Source organism: Rutidosis leptorrhynchoides, chromosome 9 (assembly GCF_046630445.1).
Source record: "Rutidosis leptorrhynchoides isolate AG116_Rl617_1_P2 chromosome 9, CSIRO_AGI_Rlap_v1, whole genome shotgun sequence".
NCBI classification, from domain to species: Eukaryota; Viridiplantae; Streptophyta; class Magnoliopsida; order Asterales; family Asteraceae; genus Rutidosis; species Rutidosis leptorrhynchoides.
In genome coordinates, this window is record NC_092341.1 from 97,737,689 (window position 1) to 97,758,153 (window position 20,465).

Consider the following 20,465-nt stretch of genomic DNA (forward strand, 5'->3'; position numbering starts at 1 on the left):
AGGTATCTAAGAGCAGAATGGTCGGTATAGACCACCGTTTTTGCTAGAACGAGATATGAACGAAATTTGTCAAAAGCAAAGACAATAGCAAGGAGTTCTTTTTCAGTAGTTGTGTAATTTGTTTGTGCTCCTTGTAACGTCTTACTAGCATAATATATAGGTTGAAATCGTTTTTCAATCCTTTGTCCTAAAACGGCTCCCATTGCAAAATCACTTGCATCGCACATTAATTCAAACGGTAGATTCCAATTTGGTGTTATCATGATCGGCGCATTAGTGAGTTTCTCTTTAAGAATATTAAAAGATTTGATACATTCATCTGAAAAGATGAATGGAGCATCCTTTTCTAGGAGTTTATTCATAGGAGTGGCAATCTTAGAAAAATCTTTTATGAAACGTCGGTAAAAACCGGCATGCCCTAGAAAACTCCTAATTCCTCTAACATTGGTGGGATGTGGAAGTTTAGCAATTACATCTACTTTAGCTCTATCCACTTCAATTCCTTCTTTTGAAATTTTATGACCAAGAACGATGCCTTCTTTAACCATGAAATGGCATTTCTCCCAATTAAGTACTAGATTTGATTGTTCGCATCTAATCAGCATTTGTTCCAGATTAACTAGACATGATTCAAATGTATCACCGAAGACTGAAAAGTCATCCATGAAAACTTCCATGCATTCTTCTATCATGTCGTGAAAAATCGCCATCATGCACCTTTGAAAGGTTGCAGGGGCGTTGCAAAGTCCAAATGGCATGCGTTTGTAAGCAAAAGTACCATAAGGGCACGTGAATGTGGTTTTCTCTTGATCTTCGGGTGCTATTGGAATTTGAAAATATCCAGAAAATCCATCAAGAAAACAATAGTAACTATTTCCTGCTAATCTTTCCAACATTTGATCAATGAAAGGTAAGGGAAAGTGATCTTTTCTGGTGGCGTCATTTAATTTTCTATAATCAATACATATACGCCATCCTGTTACAGTCCTAGTAGGAATAAGCTCATTTTTCTCATTTGTAATGACAGTCATGCCACCCTTCTTAGGCACGCATTGAACTGGGCTTACCCATGGACTATCAGAGATTGGATAAATTAAACCTGCATCTAGCAGTTTAATAATCTCTTTCTTAACTACATCTTGCATATTAGGATTTAGTCTTCGTTGGCGTTGCACATACGTTTTATGACCTTCTTCCATAAGGATTTTATGAGTGCAATACGAAGGACTTATTCCTTTAATATCATGAATCTTCCATGCAATGGCTGGTTTATGAGCTTTCAACACAGAAATGAGTTGTGATTTCTCATTTTCAGTAAGAGAAGACGATATTATTACAGGTAATTCAGATTCACCATGTAAATAAGCGTATTCCAAATGGTTTGGAAGTGGCTTTAACTCTAATTTCGGAGGTTCTTCTATCGATGATTTGTATCGATATCTGTCTTCTTCTTTTAGCATTTGAATTTCTTCTGTTGTTGGTTCATATCCATTAGCTATAAGTGTAGCTAACATTTCAACTTCATCAATTGGTTCAGTTCCTTCTCCTAAAGAACATTCTCCTGTTCCTTGTAATTCTGGAAATTCTTCTAATAATTCTGCATGTGCATCTATAGTTTGAATATAATAACATGTATCATCTGCAGATTGCGGTTGTTGCATTGCTCTATCAACTGAAAAGGTAACACTCTCGTCCTCTATACTTAGGGTCAATTTCTTACCGAACACGTCTATCATTGCTTTAGCCGTGTTTAAGAATGGTCTTCCTAATATGAGAGGAACTTGAGAATCTTCTTCCATGTCCAGAACAACGAAATCTACTGGAAATACTAAAGTACCATCTTTAACTAGTATGTTCTCCATTATCCCTCTAGGATATTTTATTGATCGATCGGCTAGTTGTATACTTATTCTGGTTAGTTTCAATTCTCCAAGGTCTAGTTTAGCGTATAGTGAATACGGCATTAGATATATACTAGCACCTAAGTCTGCCAATGCTTCTATTGAACTAAGACTACCCAGAAAACATGGAATTGTGAAACTTCCTGGATCAGATAATTTTTCTGGTATCTTATTCAACAGCACTGCTGAACAATTAGCATTCATAGTAACAGCCGAGAGTTCTTCCATTTTCTTTCTATTTGAGATTAGATCTTTCAAGAATTTAGCATATCTAGGCATTCTTGAAATCACATCAATGAAAGGAAGATTTACATTTATCTGTTTAAACATATCCAAGAATTTGGATTGCTCGGCTTCGAGTTTCTCTTTCTTCATTTTACTCGGGTAAGGAAGTGGTGGTTGGTATGGTTTAACATAAGGTTTAGCCTTAACTGTGTTATCTTCATTAACCTTTTCAACTACCGGTTCTTTTTCCTTATCTTGATCAGGTTGTGGTTCTTGTGGAGTAGGAATAATTTCATCAGAAGTTACAGGTATTTCAGGTGGTTTTAGTGTTGTACCACTTCTTGTGGTAATGGCTTTAGCTGTTTCATTCCGGGGGTTAGCATTTGTATCACTAGGTAGACTTCCCGGTTTTCTTTCACCTATTAACCTTGCTAGGTTACTTACTTCTTGTTCCAAGATTTGAATAGAAGCTTGTTGATTTCTAAATGCTTGAGCATTTTGTTCATTGGTTTGTTTTTGAGATGTGAAAAACTGCGTTTGAGTTTCAACTAGTTTTGTCATCATATCTTCTAAATTCGGCTTTTTATCATCGGGTTGTGGTGGTTTGTTTTGAAAATTAGGTCTTTGCTGGTTGTAATTATTGTTGGATACTTGTTGATTGCTAGGACCTTGTTGGTTGTTGTATGGAATATTTCTATTATAATTCTGGTTTTGATTGTAAATCGGTCTTGGCGGTTGATAATTATTCTGATAATTATTTCCAGGCCTTTGGTTTATGTATGAAATATTCTCTCTTTGTTCCATTGTTAATTCAATACTGAGACAATCTTTTGTCAAATGTGGTCCTCCACACTGCTCACAACTAATTCGTATTGAGTGAATATCCTTAGTCATCTTTTCCATTCGTCTCTCCACAGCATCTATCTTTGCGGAAATGGAATCTAAGTCATGGCAAGAATCGGCTCTAGCTGCTTTAGATGATCTAACGATATCTTTTTCTTGGTGCCACTCATGTGAGTGGGAAGCAGTGTTATCAATAATTTTGTAAGCATCAGTTTCGGTTTTCTTCATAATGGAACCACCAGCTGCTATATCGATGTCTTTCCTTGTAGTGATGTCGCATCCTTGGTAGAATATTTGTACTATTTGACAGGTATCTAAACCATGTTGCGGACATCCTCTTAATAACTTTCCAAATCTTGTCCACGCCTCATATAGAGTTTCATTCGGTTTCTGTGTGAACGTAACAATTTCTCCTTGAAGTCTTACGGCTTTAGATGCAGGAAAGAATTGTTTAAGAAATTTTTCAACTAAAACGTCCCATGTATCAATCGCCCCTTCAGGTAACGATTCCAACCAATCTTTGGCTTCTCCCTTTAAAGTCCAGGGAAATAACATGAGATATATCTGTTCATCCTCAACTTCTCGGATTTTAAATAGTGTGCAGATCCTATTAAAGGTACGAAGATGTTCATTTGGATCTTCCTTCGGCGCACCACTAAATTGACATTGATTAGTCACCATGTGTAGAATTTGTCCTTTGATTTCATAATCTGGCGCATTAATGTCAGGATGAGTAATTGCGTGACCTTGGCCAGTGCGTTTAGCTCTCATTCGGTCTTCCATACTTAAAGGTTCTAGATTCTCCATAATTGAATTTGTTGAAACGGAATCACTAGAGGATTTTGATTTAATGGTTCGTTCCTCAACAATCTCTGTTTGAATGATTGGTGGTTCCGGAGGAAAGTTTAGTGGTTCAGGATCTATGAATCGTCCCTGAATATTCTCCGGATTCTCAATTGTGAGGTCGGGTTCAAAAAATGGATTATCGGAAATTTGAACTGGAGTACTTGGTTGACTGGATGACGATTCTAAAGAAAAATCAACGGTGGTAATATTTGCTAAATGTCTTGATCTAGTTACAGGTGGTGAACGTACAAAAGGTGGTGAACGTCTTGTTCGGTGCATTCACTGAATATCCTATTAGTTTTTAAAAGGAAAGAAAAATTATATAAGTTATCCAATTAATAGACTTTTCTGATTTTGCCCACGTTTCGAATAGCCAAAAGATGCAGCAGAGGGGCAGGATTCGTTTGGTCTCAATATAATTGAGGACTGTTTAGCTCTAATAACCTGGTCCACGTACAAATCCAACTATTACTATGAACCAGAAAATTTTGATGTCTATCAATTTAACCACTTAAAATAAATTTTCGTAATTTTAAGAAATTTAGATAAGAAGTAGAAAAAAAAATCTATGTCCTAAAAACTAGAATAGCGAGAAATAAGAAAGAAAAAGAGTGCGTCGGAAAAAGAAAAAGAAAAGGGTTGAAAAATAAAAGGCGTAGGAAAATAAGAAATAAAAAGAAATGACTTATAGAACTTAAAAACACTCGACTAACCCAACCTTATTACTATCACTAACATAAAATTATAATCGCAAATTGAGATTACTAATTGGAATGATAATTGATACATAGGTAAAAGGTGTCTAAAAATATTAAAGCTTACAAGAAAAACTATATCCCAAATGGCAATAACTTAAAAAGAAACTAAAACTTAAAAAGGCGTCGCAAAATTCTAAAGTACCTAAATCTTAGTCTAAAGAAAAAGCACTTAAGGGATTTTACGGCAAAGCCTAAAAATCTATAAATAAAAAAATAACTATGGCAAAAACTATGAATTAAAACTAAATACGAGCGAAAAATACAAAAGTTACGCTAAAACAATTAAAAAAGGACAAAATATAAAAATATACAAAAAGTTGTAAAAATTACAATTTTTATAAAAATATTATTTTTATATTATTTATTTTATAAAACTATTAATTTATTTAAAACTAATTAAAATTTAAAATACAATTTAATTTAAAAACTTAAACTAATTATAATAATAATTAAACTAATTAGGGTTTATTAATAATAATAATAATAATAAAATCCGTAATTAATGCGAAATTAGGGTTCTGTCACTTGTGTCAGGGAGGCTCCGCGAGTTGCGGTATTTGAAGCTGCAAACTCCGCGAGTCGCGGGGTTCCAAAATTCAACTCTGGTACAGTTTTTAATTTGACGCGTTTTTTTTTTATTAGCATTGCGCTTTCGGCTTTTAAGCTAGATTATCCCCGGCAGCGGCGCCAAAAATACTTGATAGTTAAAGCTAAGGGGTATAAAATACTATTAAATTTTACAAGGAAATACTATTAAATACGATACAATTTTACACAAGATATTTATTTATTTATAGAATAGATATACTTAAACCTTGCTATAACACTTATAGGAAGTGTACCTAATCGTACAGTAGTGTAGTTTTTAGTAAGTCCGGTTCGTTCCACAGGGAAAATCTTTAAACAAAGCTTAACGCTATATTATTTTACTTTTATAAAAATACAAATATATATATATAAGTAATATTATTATTATAAAGGGGGGGTTTTACCGTTTAATGACCGGTTTGTCGATTTTAAAACTTTAGTCCCAGTTAAAACAAAATGTAAAATATTAAATAAATAAAAGACTTAATTTAAAGCGTAAAGTAAATAACGATAATGAAATTGCGAATAATAAAAGTGCGATAAAATAAACTTGCGATAATTAAAAAGTACGATAATTAAAAGTGCAATTAAATACAATAACAATAAATAAAAATGCGATAATTAGAAGTGCAATTAAATATAAAATAAAGGAAATTAAATATGAAATAAAAGAATTATTCTTATTTAAACTTCCGTAATCATGATGTTTGACGTGTTGATTTTAGTTTTATGCCCATGGGTTAATTGTCCTTTGTCTTGGATTATTTAATATGTCCGTCTGGTTTTTGTCAATAACAGTCCATCAGTCATAAATATAAAGTGCGAGTGTCCTCGTCAAATTATCCTTATACCCGAAGTTAAATATTCTAACTAATTGGAGACTTAAACTGTAACAAGATTTTAATACTTTGTTTAATAATTACACCAGGATGTCGACTGAGTGTAACCCAAGGTTTTAATACTTTGTTATCAATTATGCCAAGTGTCCTTGTACATAATTTCACCCCTGTTTTAATAATTCTAGTGGCTATTAATCCATTCCCGTGTCCGGTTAAATGAACGATTATTCGTACATATAAATATCCCGCCCATCGTGTCCGATTGAGTGTATACGGTAATTTATGGGTACGTCCAATTATAAATCTTAATATTAACATTAACAAACTATCATTTAGTTAAACAAATATAAAGCCCATTAATAGCCCATAGTCTAATTTCCACAAGTGTCGTTCTTTTGTCCAAACCCCAATTATGGTACAAAGCCCAATTACCCAATTTTAGTAATTAGCCCAACATCATGATTACTTCGGATTAAATAAGCATAATAATAACTTAGCTTACGAGACATTAAATTAAAAAAGTTGAACATAAATTACAATGATTAAAAATAGCGTAGCGTTACACGGACAGAATTTCGACTTACACCCTTACAACATTCGCTAACATACCCTTATTATTAGAATTATAATTATAATTAAAATTAAAATATAAATATAAATATATTTACGTATACATATATAGAGAGATTGAATTATGGATGGTTTTTGCGATCAAACTGCGTTTGCTTTTATAGGGAATTGAGTCCAGGGGAACTCCGCGACTCGTGGCATTTTTTGCCTTCAAACTCCGCGAGTCGCGGAGTTTGAAATTCCAGCTCAACAGCTTTGGCTTCTTTCTTGCCGACGATTTTAAATATTAATATAATATATATATAATTTTTAAGAATTATTTATATATTATATTATATTCATGTGCATAGTTGACTTGTAATTTTTAGTCTGTTGCGTCGAGCGTTGAGAGTTGACTCTGGTCCCGGTTTCGGATTTTCGAACGTCCTTGCGTACAATTTAATATCTTGTACTTTGCGTTTTGAATCTTGTACTCTTGTAATTTCGAGACGTTTCTTATCAATAATTGGAACCTCTTTGATTGTATTTTGTACTTTTGAGCTTTTTGGTCGTTTGCGTCTTCAATTCGTCGAATCTGTCTTTTGTCTTCACCTTTTAATATTTAAACGAATATCACTTGTAAATAGAACATTTGCAACTAAAAGCTTGTCTTTCTTGGGGAATAATGCTATGAAATATATGTTCGTTTTTAGCATTATCAAAAGATTATAGGCACCATTCTAATCATCCATGGGACACCTTCCAAGACATCTATTAACCCACGTTCAATGGAAAATTTGAAGAGAGAAAAAAATCTCTTAGATTTCATCATTATCTTTTCGATTCTAAATTTTCACTAAACGTTGCATAGTTTTGGACAAAGGGAAAAACTATCATATTTCCAATAAACTATCTATATAGAGTATTAATGTACCTATCCGAAGAGTCAATGGCTGATGCCATGAGTAGTGTTAGCACCTTATATGTATGAATATCATGAATGTGGTATGAATATACATGAATAAGCCATGAATGTCTAGAGAGCATTAGTTAAATAGTCATAGTGTATTCCACGGCTCTTTTTGGACATCTCTACAATTCAATGGCTATCAACACTAAGTTAGGAAGGCATGGGGTGGTATACGTAACACTTATCTATACCACCTAACTCTAAGGCATAGAAACACAATTAACTCATTTTCATAATTCCAACAATCTCCCCCATGAGTTGATTGTGTTTCAAAAATATCTTCTTATGAAAAACATACAACAATCACACAAATGGAAATGATAATATAACAATCTCCCTAAGTGTATAATGTACGTGTCGTTGCTGAAGAACTTAAATCTTTCTATTTTTGAATCTTCAACGGTCTTTTCTATCACCTACATCTATCTCGGGCGATTTTTATAAAACAACCTCCCCCTAGATATCCATTGTGACTTTCTTGAATTTGCTTGTCTTGAGACGAACATCCGAAATTCTAGAAGCTCCCCCTCAAAGTATGTAACAACCCAACCCAATATCCATCCGAAACAGTAAACAAAAAAAAACTTTTTTTTTTACAATGGGGTGCGTGGCGCGCAACACCCCTTGTGCGCGGCGCACACAGGCTTCATCAGCTTCTGTCCGGTTTTGCAGTTTTTCAAATAAAGATCTCCCATTTCCCGACATATTTAGACGAAACGCTTTTCACAACATGTTCTAATATGTAAAACTAACACGTTTCAATAATAAAACAAGTTTTACGAACCGGGCCCACATATGGCCGAAATACGAGTTTCATACAAAATGTAAGTTTCGACCACACTAGTTTAAATTCCAAATGACACTAGAGCATGATGTTTGGGGGTTAAACTACCCAAATCTCGGTCAAACTTCAAAAGCTAACACATCCAAAAAGCATCTCCTAACAAACAAAGTGGGATCACTAATCCAAACGAACGCCCTTACCCTTGTCCACGCCAGAGCCTATATAAAAAGGTAAACAACGAGAGGGTAAGCAAAACGCTTAGTGAATGCAATAATTATACATATACATATTGTAACAACCCAACCCGTTAACCGACCAAAAACGCAGCATAAAAAAAATTAAAACTGAGCTGTCCAGATGGGGTGCGCGGCGCGCACCCACACCTCTGCGCGGCGCGCACAGGGCCTGGAAGCCCGCTGTCCACTTTTTCCAATTTTCGCAAAAAGATCTCTTGCTTCCCGACACTTTTAGACCAAACGCTCTTCACAACAATTTATATTAGTTAAAACTAACACGTTCCAATAATAAAATGAGTTTTACGAGACCGGGCCCACATCGGCCGTTTTACGACTTTCGTACAAAATACAAGTTTTCAACTACATGATTTTTAATACAAAATAAAGACCGAGCATGACGATTGGGGATACGCTACCCAATCCTAATCAATCCAAAAGCAAGAGCTTCTAAAGCAACTATGCGAGTCCACTAGTTCCCGCTTACCCGAGCCACCGCATCCATGCAATCTATAAAAATGTAAACAACGAGAGGGTAAGCTAACGCTTAGTGAGTGAAAATATACTACATACATATATATGCATAAAATGGACACGCCACACAAATAATCAAATACCGCATACCGAAGCATCCAAGCATAAAGGCAAGCTAGTCTAAGCATACCGTACGATCACTAAGCAACGAGCTAAAGATACAACCACAAACATAAGTTCACCAACGACGATGTGAACAACGCCAAATAGCTACACCCGGAGGGTTAGCTACATCACAACAATACATCAATATATATATATATATATATATATATATATATATATATATATATATATATATATATATATATATATATATATATAACAATATATAAATGTCCAAGGTTAACCCCTTAACTCAATACCGAGAACCAAATACCACAACGAAGATTGGCCGAACAACCCGAGCCTTAGTGAATTCGCACAACCCGATATTCACTTTTTCACCAATTCAACAACCGAGGTTGGCCGAACTACCCGAGCCTTAGTGAATTCGCACAACCCGAGATTCACTACCTCATCAACAAGATGACCGAACAACCCGAGTCATCATGAATTCGCACTACCCGAGATTCACTACTCAAAATATTATGAATACGAGCAAACCGATATTCATTTCCCACTCCATAACCCACGCCGTCGGGGTTATAACTCCAAATCCCAATCCATGTGATATCGTACACACAATGTGCAACTCACCAACGGTGGTCAACCAAAATGCACAACTGTGCCAATTGGACCTATTACACAAGTCCATAAAAATCCACCTATATTTGAAGTGAGCTCTATAACCGAGAACCACTTCACCCGACCCGCACCTATCCTACACATACACATGCACATAGGATATTAACACTCACCTTGTCGTCTTGATGAATGCTTCCAAGTAATCCGCAACTCGTCAATGGAAAGTACCTATTCCATTATCACAATTACAACAACATACTTAGAGTGGATTTACAACTAACTCAATTCGACACTTAGTGCAAATTCGACCAATTGCACTAACAAACACAAAACGCGCCCAAACTAACCAATAATCACTAACACTAGTGACAATGGTCCTAATATGCCAATGAACCCAATCTTAAGTGTTAAACACTTATCAATCTCAAAATCACCCAAAAACCCTAATTTTGACTCAATTCCAAAATTAGTCTTTCAAACACACAAAAAGGGTTCCAATACTTTCATAATCACTAAACCTAGTGATTAAACCCAATTACAAGTCCTAATCATAACCAATTTGTTCACCAACCCAAAATCCACCAACAATAACAATATACCCGATTACAAGCAACACTAAACTCACTTCATGAGTTTAAATGGGTTTATTAACAATTTAAGTTCAAACCCTAACTTGAATATCAAAATCAAACAATGAAATTCGGAGTTAGAATTTACCACAACAACCAAAACGAAGCTAGGAACGAGGTGAACGACTTTAAAACCCGAGACTTTGATCAATTCAAGCTCCTTCCTCTCCAAAACCCCAATTCTCTCACTAGAATTCTCCCTCTCTCTAAGATACTTGAGAGTGATGAATGGATGTGAAAATGATCCAAAAATGGATCCAAACCAGCTGATAAGGCCTGAGATCCGGCCTCAAGTGAAAAGACCAAAAAGCCCTTCATTAAACTTAAAATAGAAAAAGGCAGAATTCTGTCGCTGGGCATGTGCGCGGAGCGCACACCTTATGGTGCGCGGCGCGCACCCATGTTTAGGCAGAATCTGAACTTTGTTTAATTACACAATGCTTGCCCACTAAACGTACATCATTTAAAACTCTGTGTGCCATAATTATTGGAGTCTTACAACTCTCCCCCACTTAGAATCGATCACGTCCTCGTGATCCTCTTCACTTAACCAAACGGACCACACTCCACGGTCCTCAAACATAAGTCCCAATCCGACTTTCCTAAGCAATTCTTCCCAATGAATTGCCTAACAACTAAATCGTCACCGCGATTTATCAAATCCGCAAATCCGAGCACTAACACTTGCTCATTCCCTCACTTCGGGAAAACTCGTCCAATCTCTTACCGAGATATCAATCCCTTAGCGTACCCTTACCGAGTACAAGGCTAAAAGCAACCAAGTCTCAACCTTAGGTCAACAACCCGAAACGATGAAGACCGAACCAAACGAATCCTTAAGGATAACACTAATCACGAAACATCCCTTGTAGTGCGCAACACAACCAATACACAACTACCGTAACATCATAACAACGACTAAAACCGATAGCGCCCGAAACGACTAATGCAACGCTAAACCCAAGGTGTGCAAATCGACTATCGTCACACCTGTAGCAACATGTGAGCGAAACACGGCTATCGCATCACTGATCCCACAACATGGTCCTCACGACCCCACCATCGGCGTATAAAACAACCGATAGATCACACCACATGGTCCTTACGACCCCACCATCGGTGTATAACACAATCGATAGATCACACAACACGACATGGCCGAAACAACCCGAGCCTAAACACATATGGAGGATGGTCGAAACAACCCGAACCTTAGTGAACTCGCACAACCCGAAATTCACCAACCCAATCCATATATCCCACAACAAAATAACCGCACAACCCGAGTCATCGTGAATACGCGTAAACCGATATTCACTACCTCCACCACATAGTATAACCAAGGATGGCCGTACAACCCGAGCCTTAGTGAATCCGAACTACCCGACATTCACTACCTCAAACTATGAGTCCAACCAACAGGGACAATCGTACAACCCGAAACATTGTGAATACGAACAATTCGATATTCACGTCCCAAACAACACGCAAGGAATGGTACTCGCATTTCCCACCGGTACTCACATTTCCCGATAATGTTATACCATGCCGACATAACACTACTCCCATGATGAAGTCAGCGGACCCCGAAGGTCATGCTCCACCAATCAACAATACCATGATGAAGTCAGCGGACCCCGAAGGTCACCAATCAACAATACCATGATGAAGTCAGCGGACCCCGAAGGTCATGCTTCACCAATCTCATACTCACTTTTGGCCTCAAACAACGAGTAGTGCAACATTGCGCTCTGCTACACTATAGTGAACCCTAACGGATACCACTAACCATCCACACAATCGAGCAAGAACCACCTATATCGAACATAGGCACAAAACAATAATTCTCTACAAGAGAATCCAACACACACATCCCTTAGCTGAGGGATTTCACCTTGCTCGTCAAACACGTCCATTATCTCTCAACGAGATTACCACACTATCACCTCGGTGATAATTTACATCCAAAACCATAAGTACAATTTAATCGAAATTGTACTCTACCACAAATCGACCAAAACTAGGTCCCAACAAAATTTTCGGATCTACCATAAGCATTATCCGAATTCTCACCCTAAGGTCTCCTCGTGCGGGAGTGTAACTCCCCCACTTGGAGCTACGTTCCATATCCACAACTCGTACAACCGTACAATGCTACCAAAGGTAGACTTTACCCACAATTTGGGTTCACACGACCCATCACCAAATCTTGCTCCAACCTTGAGCACACGAAGGATTTTAACCAATCCTTAAACACTTGAACGAAAAGTGTACCACGATTACACAAACCATACTCTCGCAATCATCCAATTGCTTTAGGTTGTCAAATTTCACCCTGTCACTCATGTACCTAAGGGTTTCTCTCCGGTACCCTAAGCACAATGTAACCGAAACACCATCGGAGTCGAACACTACGCTAGTAGGTATGAAAGAGGCACCTAATGTCGCGTCATGTAGACTCCATTACCACATACATCGAGATCCAAAACACTCGATCTCAAAGGTTCCAACCACCCGACGAACCTCACGGTTCATCAATTTCAACACGAGAGCAAACATGCTCTAACGTCCGAACACCAAAGCCCATTCTCAAGGCTTGGTAGAACATTTCTCAATACTAAGGAATGCTTGGTTGCACCAAGTCTTACGCCCTTCGTCCACCAAATCAAACGTCACCATAGGGTAGTTCCACTAGGAACGTCACCCATAACAAAATATGCACAACACAAATGCTTTCAACAAATTCGTACACAACGACACATAATAAATATCCAAAAGGGCATATTTATTAAAACGAAACGTACCTCAACGTCTCCTTGCAGCATTCGCCGCCGCCAACTCGGGACAATCCGGCTTGCGATGTCCCTCTTTATGACAATAGTAGCACATTCCGTCATCACTCTTCGGCATTGTGCATTCCCACAACTTGTGGCCCCTAACACCACACTTGAAACATCTAGGCGCACGAGAACTCGTCGAACCTTTCTCCACATTACCCATACTAGCACCTGGGCCCTTAGTCTTCTTACTTGGAGCACCATACGAATCAACCCTTCTTTTACTTGAAAGCTCCCTAGCTTTCGATCGCGAATGTGATTCGAAACCCCTAGCCATGTTAAATAACTCCACAAACGAGTTCACTTGGCCAATTCTAATTTTGCCCTGCAAATCATCATTCAACGTCCGATAGAAATCTTCCATCAACATCCGATCATTCCCAATATACTCCGGGCAGAAACGAGCCATCGACATAAAGGTCGTCTTTAGAGTATTCAAGTCCATCGATCCTTGTTGCAAATTTCGCAACTCATTTCGCATTTCCGACAAACCGGCTGAAGTCCGGAACTCCTCGAAGAATTGCCTCTTAAACTCGTCCCATGATAACACCATAAACAGTTCACCACCGACAAGATCAATCTTACCATCCAACCAATCCTTTGCTCTACCCCGCAACAAACTAGTAGCGAGCCTTGTCCTCTTCTCGGGAGGACATTCAATCGTGCGAAAACACCCTTCGACATCCGAGATCCAAGTGGTGCTTACCAAGGGATCCGGTTTCCCATCTTACATCGGAGGTTTAGTCCTCATGAAGCTCTTAAGACAACGCTCCATTTCACTACTACTCTGAAATTCGGAATACCTCCTATCCATTCTTTCTTCCAACGCACCCATTTGCTCCGCAACGGCGGCCGCAACTCTAGTATTAAACTCCTCGTCATTCGTCTCGATATCGTTTCGCGTCGCCATTCTAAAGAATGCAAAACGATTAGTCCACGAACGTATAAAACCATACGCACCACACCGCCCCATCTTGCTAAACACTCGTCGTACATCACTTGTTAGACACGATTTGCACCCGTAATAAGGTTTGCAAGTCCTTATTACGCACACACGCCGTATCAACTCGTTAGTACAATGACCGCTTCGCTCGATGATATAAACAAACACAAACAAAATTCTACGCGATATAAACACACGCGAGAATTACACCGAAACACAATAATATATTAATAATATCCACATTACTAATATAAACGTTAGTCCACCTACAAACAAGGCACTAACTATAACCTATTCCGACCCGTACTCCTACAAGTCCCGCAACAAATAAGCACACACAAAAGTCTAAGTCTAGGCACCTATTTCAAGTCACCTAAATCCCTTAGACCATGCTCTGATACCACTTGTAACAACCCAGCCCGTTAACCGACCAAAAACGCAGCATAAAAAAAATTTAAAACTGAGCTGTCCAGATGGGGTGCGCGACGCGCACCCACACCTGTGCGCGGCGCGCACAGGGCCTGGAAGCCCGCTGTCCACTTTTTCCAATTTTCGCAAAAAGATCTCTTGCTTCACGACACTTTTAGACCAAACGCTCTTCACAACAATTTATATTAGTTAAAACTAACACGTTCCAATAATAAAATGAGTTTTACGAGACCGGGCCCACATCGGCCGTTTTACGACTTTCGTACAAAATACAAGTTTTCAACTACATGATTTTTAATACAAAATAAAGACCGAGCATGGCGATTGGGGATACGCTACCCAATCCTAATCAATCCAAAAGCAAGATCTTCTAAAGCAACTATGCGAGTCCACTAGTTCCCGCTTACCCGAGCCACCGCATCCATGCAATCTATAAAAATGTAAACAACGAGAGGGTAAGCTAACGCTTAGTGAGTGAAAATATACTACATACATATATATGCATAAAATGGATACGCCACACAAATAATTAAATACCGCATACCGAAGCATCCAAGCATAAAGGCAAGCTAGTCTAAGCATACCGTACGATCACTAAGCAACGAGCTAAAGATACAACCACAAACATAAGTTCACCAACGACGATGTGAACAACGCCAAATAGCTACACCCGGAGGGTTAGCTACATCACAACAATACATCAATATATACATATATATATATATATATATATATATATATATATATATATATATATATATATATATATATATATATATATATATATATATATATATATGTATATATACATATATATATATATATATAACAATATATAAACGTCCAAGGTTAACCCCTTAACCCAATACCGAGAACCAAATACCATAACGAAGATTGGCCGAACAACCCGAGCCTTAGTGAATTCGCACAACCCGATATTCACTTCTTCACCAATTCAACAACCGAGGTTGGCTGAACTACCCGAGCCTTAGTGAATTCGCACAACTCGAGATTCACTACCTCATCAACAAGATGACCGAACAACCCGAGTCATCATGAATTCGCACTACACGAGATTCACTACTCAAAATATTATGCATACGAGCAAACCGATATTCATTTCCCACTCCATAACCCACGCCGTCGGGGTTATAACTCCAAATCACAATCCATGTGATATCGTACACACAAGTGTGCAACTCGCCAACGGTGGTCAACCAAAATGCACAACCGTGCCAATTGGACCTATTACACAAGTCCATAAAAATCCACCTATATTTGAAGTGAGCTCTATAACTGAGAACCACTTCACCCGACCCGCACCCATCCTACACATACATATGCACATAGGATATTAACACTCACCTTGTCGTCTTGATGAATGCTTCCAAGTAATCCGCAACTCGTCAATGGAAAGTACCTATTCCATTATCACAATTACAACAACACACTTAGAGTGGATTTACAACCAACTCAATTCGACACTTAGTGCAAATTCGACCAATTGCACTAACAAACACAAAACGCGCCCAAACTAACCAATAATCACTAACACTAGTGACAATGGTCCTAATATGCCAATGAACCCAATCTTAAGTGTTAAACACTTATCAATCTCAAAATCACCCAAAAACCCTAATTTTGACTCAATTCCAAAATTAGTCTTTCAAACACACAAAAAGGGTTCCAATACTTCCATAATCACTAAACCTAGTGATTAAACCCAATTACAAGTCCTAATCATAACCAATTTGTTCACCAACCCAAAATCCACCAACAATAATAATATACCCGATTACAAGCAACACTAAACTCACTTCATGAGTTTAAATGGGTTTATTAACAATTTAAGTTCAAACCCTAACTTGAATATCAAAATCAAACAATGAAATTCGGAGTTAGAACTTACCACAACAACCAAAACGAAGCTAGGAACGAGGTGAACAACTTTAAAACCCGAGACTTTGATCAATTCAAGCTCCTTCCTCTCCAAAACCCCAATTCTCTCACTAGAATTCTCCCTCTCTCTCTAAGATACTTGAGAGTGATGAATGGATGTGAAAATGATCCAAAAGTGGATCCAAACCAGCTGATAAGGCCTGAGATCCGGCCTCAAGTGAAAAGACCAAAAAGCCCTTCATTAAACTTAAAATAGAAAAAGGCAGAATTCTGTCGCTGGGCATGTGCGCGGCGCGCACACCTTATGGTGCGCGGCGCGCACCCATGTTTGGGCAGAATCTGAACTTTGTTTAATTACACAATGCTTGCCCACTAAACGTACATCATTTAAAACTCTGTGTGCCATAATTATTGGAGTCTTACACATATATAACTTACTTACTTGCAAACGCTTATACAAAATCCGCATACATACTAGCAATGTAATTAGCATACCTTCATAATGTATAACGCTAAGTCCTCGATATCATAAGCTAGTATAACAATAGCATATAACGCAAACAATACAATATGCTACAACACAATACACAAACATCGATGTTCACAACATCTATTAGTTATTCAAATCCCAAGGCTAGCCCTACGAATGGTATCGTCAACATCGAACTTAATCCCCATTCGTCCTAATAAATGTGGTATCGTCAACATCGAACTTAAACCCACATATGAGGTATCGTCAACATCGAACTTAAACCCTCATCAAACAAACATCACTACAATAGTGGTATGCCTTCGTCAACATCGAACTTTAAAGCAATACATGAGGTATCGTCAACATCGAACTTAAACCCTCATCAAAACGAACAAACAATATACTCTAGGATATGGTATCGTCAACCCCGAACTTTAACCCATACCCCACAAGAAAATAAATCATATACATACGTATATAATTATTCCACTCACCTTAACGATTCAGTGACGGTTTTATACTTCCGAAAGCTTCAAAGCAAAGTACCTAATACAATAAGTACTCAATCAACACACAAACTAGTTGGACTAAATACCAACAATTTACTCATGTGCATTTAATGACTTAAATGCATTAAATGCCCCATTTACACCAAAACCGTTCATTTAATGTCAAGACCATCACAAATCACTAAAAGCTAGTGATTAATGTCCAACCACACTAACTAATACACAATTAGGGTATTTCATACCCATCTTTCCCAACTAGGTCAATTGTTACCCATTTTACCATTTCAAAGTCAACACACCCATTTCGGGTCATCCACTAACCCACATAACACCTATTTACTTAACAACTAGCTGTGCTAGTAATTAACTAACCAATTATGACTCATAAGCCCATTTATCATTTCAAAACCCTAGTTAGTCATCTTTGAGTCCTCATGACTCAATCTTACCCAAGAACACCCAAAATCACCAAATATGGATTTTATGTTCATCACTAACCCAAACCCTAACCCTTAAACAAATTAAAATAAGAAAATCAAAGTTAGAGCTTACCACCACAATCACAACGTAGCTAGTGATTAGATGAACAACTTTAACACACGCGGTTTGGCCCGAAATCAACTTCTTCCTCATTGATTTGAGTTTTCTCTCTCTCAAAGGGCTTCTCACTCTAGAAATTGAATTTGGAAGAGATGATGTGGTTGGTGATAAAGTTAAGAGTGTTTCAACTACCATCCAATCTGGCCTCTAATGCCCTAACTCGTCCCCATATGAAAAGACAAGAATACCCTTCATTAAACTTTAATTTAAAAAGCAGGAATCTGCCAACAGCAGCAGTGCGCGGCGCGCACACATACCCTTGCGCGGCGCGCACAAGGGTCTGGGCAGAATCTGACCTCTGTTTAAATACACAATGCATCCCACACTTCAAGTATCCTATTTACACGTCTGTACAATAAAATATTCGGGTCTTTCAAAGTACAATGGGAACTTTTGAAGCACAAGATCACTAAACTAGATCTTTATTATAAACTCCCCAGTGTTGGCTACCTCAGATTGCTATTGATGATCTTTAAACTGCCCGGTAATGAAGGGTTTTCTTTTCATTCTCCTTGCTTCCCTTTTAAAAAAGCAATAATATTTTTATGTTATGGCACGAGTTCTGTGCTATCACTTATACAAAATTTATACTCGAACATCAATCATATTTTCTTTCTCTCCAAAATGATGAATTTGTGGAATAAAGTCATCATTTTAGAATTGGTTGATGTAGTCGGTCAACTCCCAAAATATGTTGAATTTCACCGAATGGAATTGCCAAACTGATTCGGTAACAGTAAAATTCGGTGTCACTGTTACCGAACATAAATGACTGTAGCCGAACCAAAAAAATTCTGTAACAGTATAATTCGGTAAGAAGTACCGAATGGATTAGTCATTGTAGCTCATTGGTGTCAGATTCACTGAATTGTGAGATTTCGGTGACAATAATATTCAGTAAAGGTTGTTACAAAATGAAACCCGTGCATATTATTCAATACTCATAGGATATATATATATATATAGTACATACTGAAACCCTAATAAACATGTAAACCCTAACGAACTTAAGACCACAATCGGCTTGGGTTTAACTTATTATCTTACACTTCTGGCAGTTCAAACAGCGAAATCGCAAAAGTTCAGATTGGAACAAAACAATAATATTAAAAAGGCAAATAAACAATTTTAAAGTATCGAATAGATTTGCCACTGCAGCGCAAATGTGTTATTTTCATCCAATTATGAGAATTTGGTAACACTATCCAAGTAGCAAAACCCACGACAAACCAATCAAACGTTGACAACGAATCACCTAGACTAACATATCATGATGTTACGTATTTACTAGTATTAACCATTATTATTGATTTTTCGATTTATTAATGTAGAGATTTGGATGGTATGATGATTTCCAACAACAAGAGAGAGATGAGAAGCATTGATTATGATGTTTGACTCAATTGTTACTAGTATGCTACTATGTTATATATAATAACTTGCAACCCACTCAATTAGGGGGTTCATTTTAGACCACTTCACTAACATTATTAACTAAGTGACACCAAATTACATATACTCCCTCCGTTCCAATTAGATAGTCATGTTTTTCTATTTTGAGATGTCCTAAATTAATAGTCCACTTTCATAAATAAAAAGGAAAGGAGATATTTAATTGGTGGATTTCATTGGTGGATAAATGAAGTTAGTGGGATTTTCTAAAACCGTGTGCCCTTTTGTCTGTGAACTATTAAATTGGGACGGAGGGAGTATTACATATTACATTACATATATAGTATAAACTTGGTTATGCATCTAAAAATGTGAATAAACGATATGCTTGACAGGCAACTAAATAATTTAATTATTAAATATAAAATTGGAATGAATCGAATTCATTCGTTAACTAAATTAAATTATTGTTATAAAACAAGTTATTTCCTTTTTTGTCAATGATTAACAAAAAAAAGTTTTTGGAATAAAATAAGGTTCATCATCTAGAGAAGTTAAGAGTATTGGGTAATGAAATTGCATTACTCTATTATCAACTAGTTAAGCATTGAAATCTTCCCAATTTAGTGATACCAACCAATTTTATAAAAAACAAGTTTCTTTCTTGACCAACACACTATGATGTTGTTATCAATTTTAAGTTATTGGACCCATGCCCAAATGGGTGTTTATTTCCGAGAACTATGGATATTAAATATTTAGAGATCTCATTTGTTTATACATCATTGAAAATGCCTTGATTTCTAAACTCAAATTATTCACAATTTTAGAAAATTGCCATAGACTTAGTGGCATCAAAAGAGACAAGAAGAGGTGTAGCCATGTGCTTTTTATCTCTCTTGTTACAACTTTAAAATACCACTTCAAAGTCAATTATGAATTTGGCTTTTTTTGCATCATAATGTTTACAGCTTCACCTCTTGATTTTTTTTATGTGA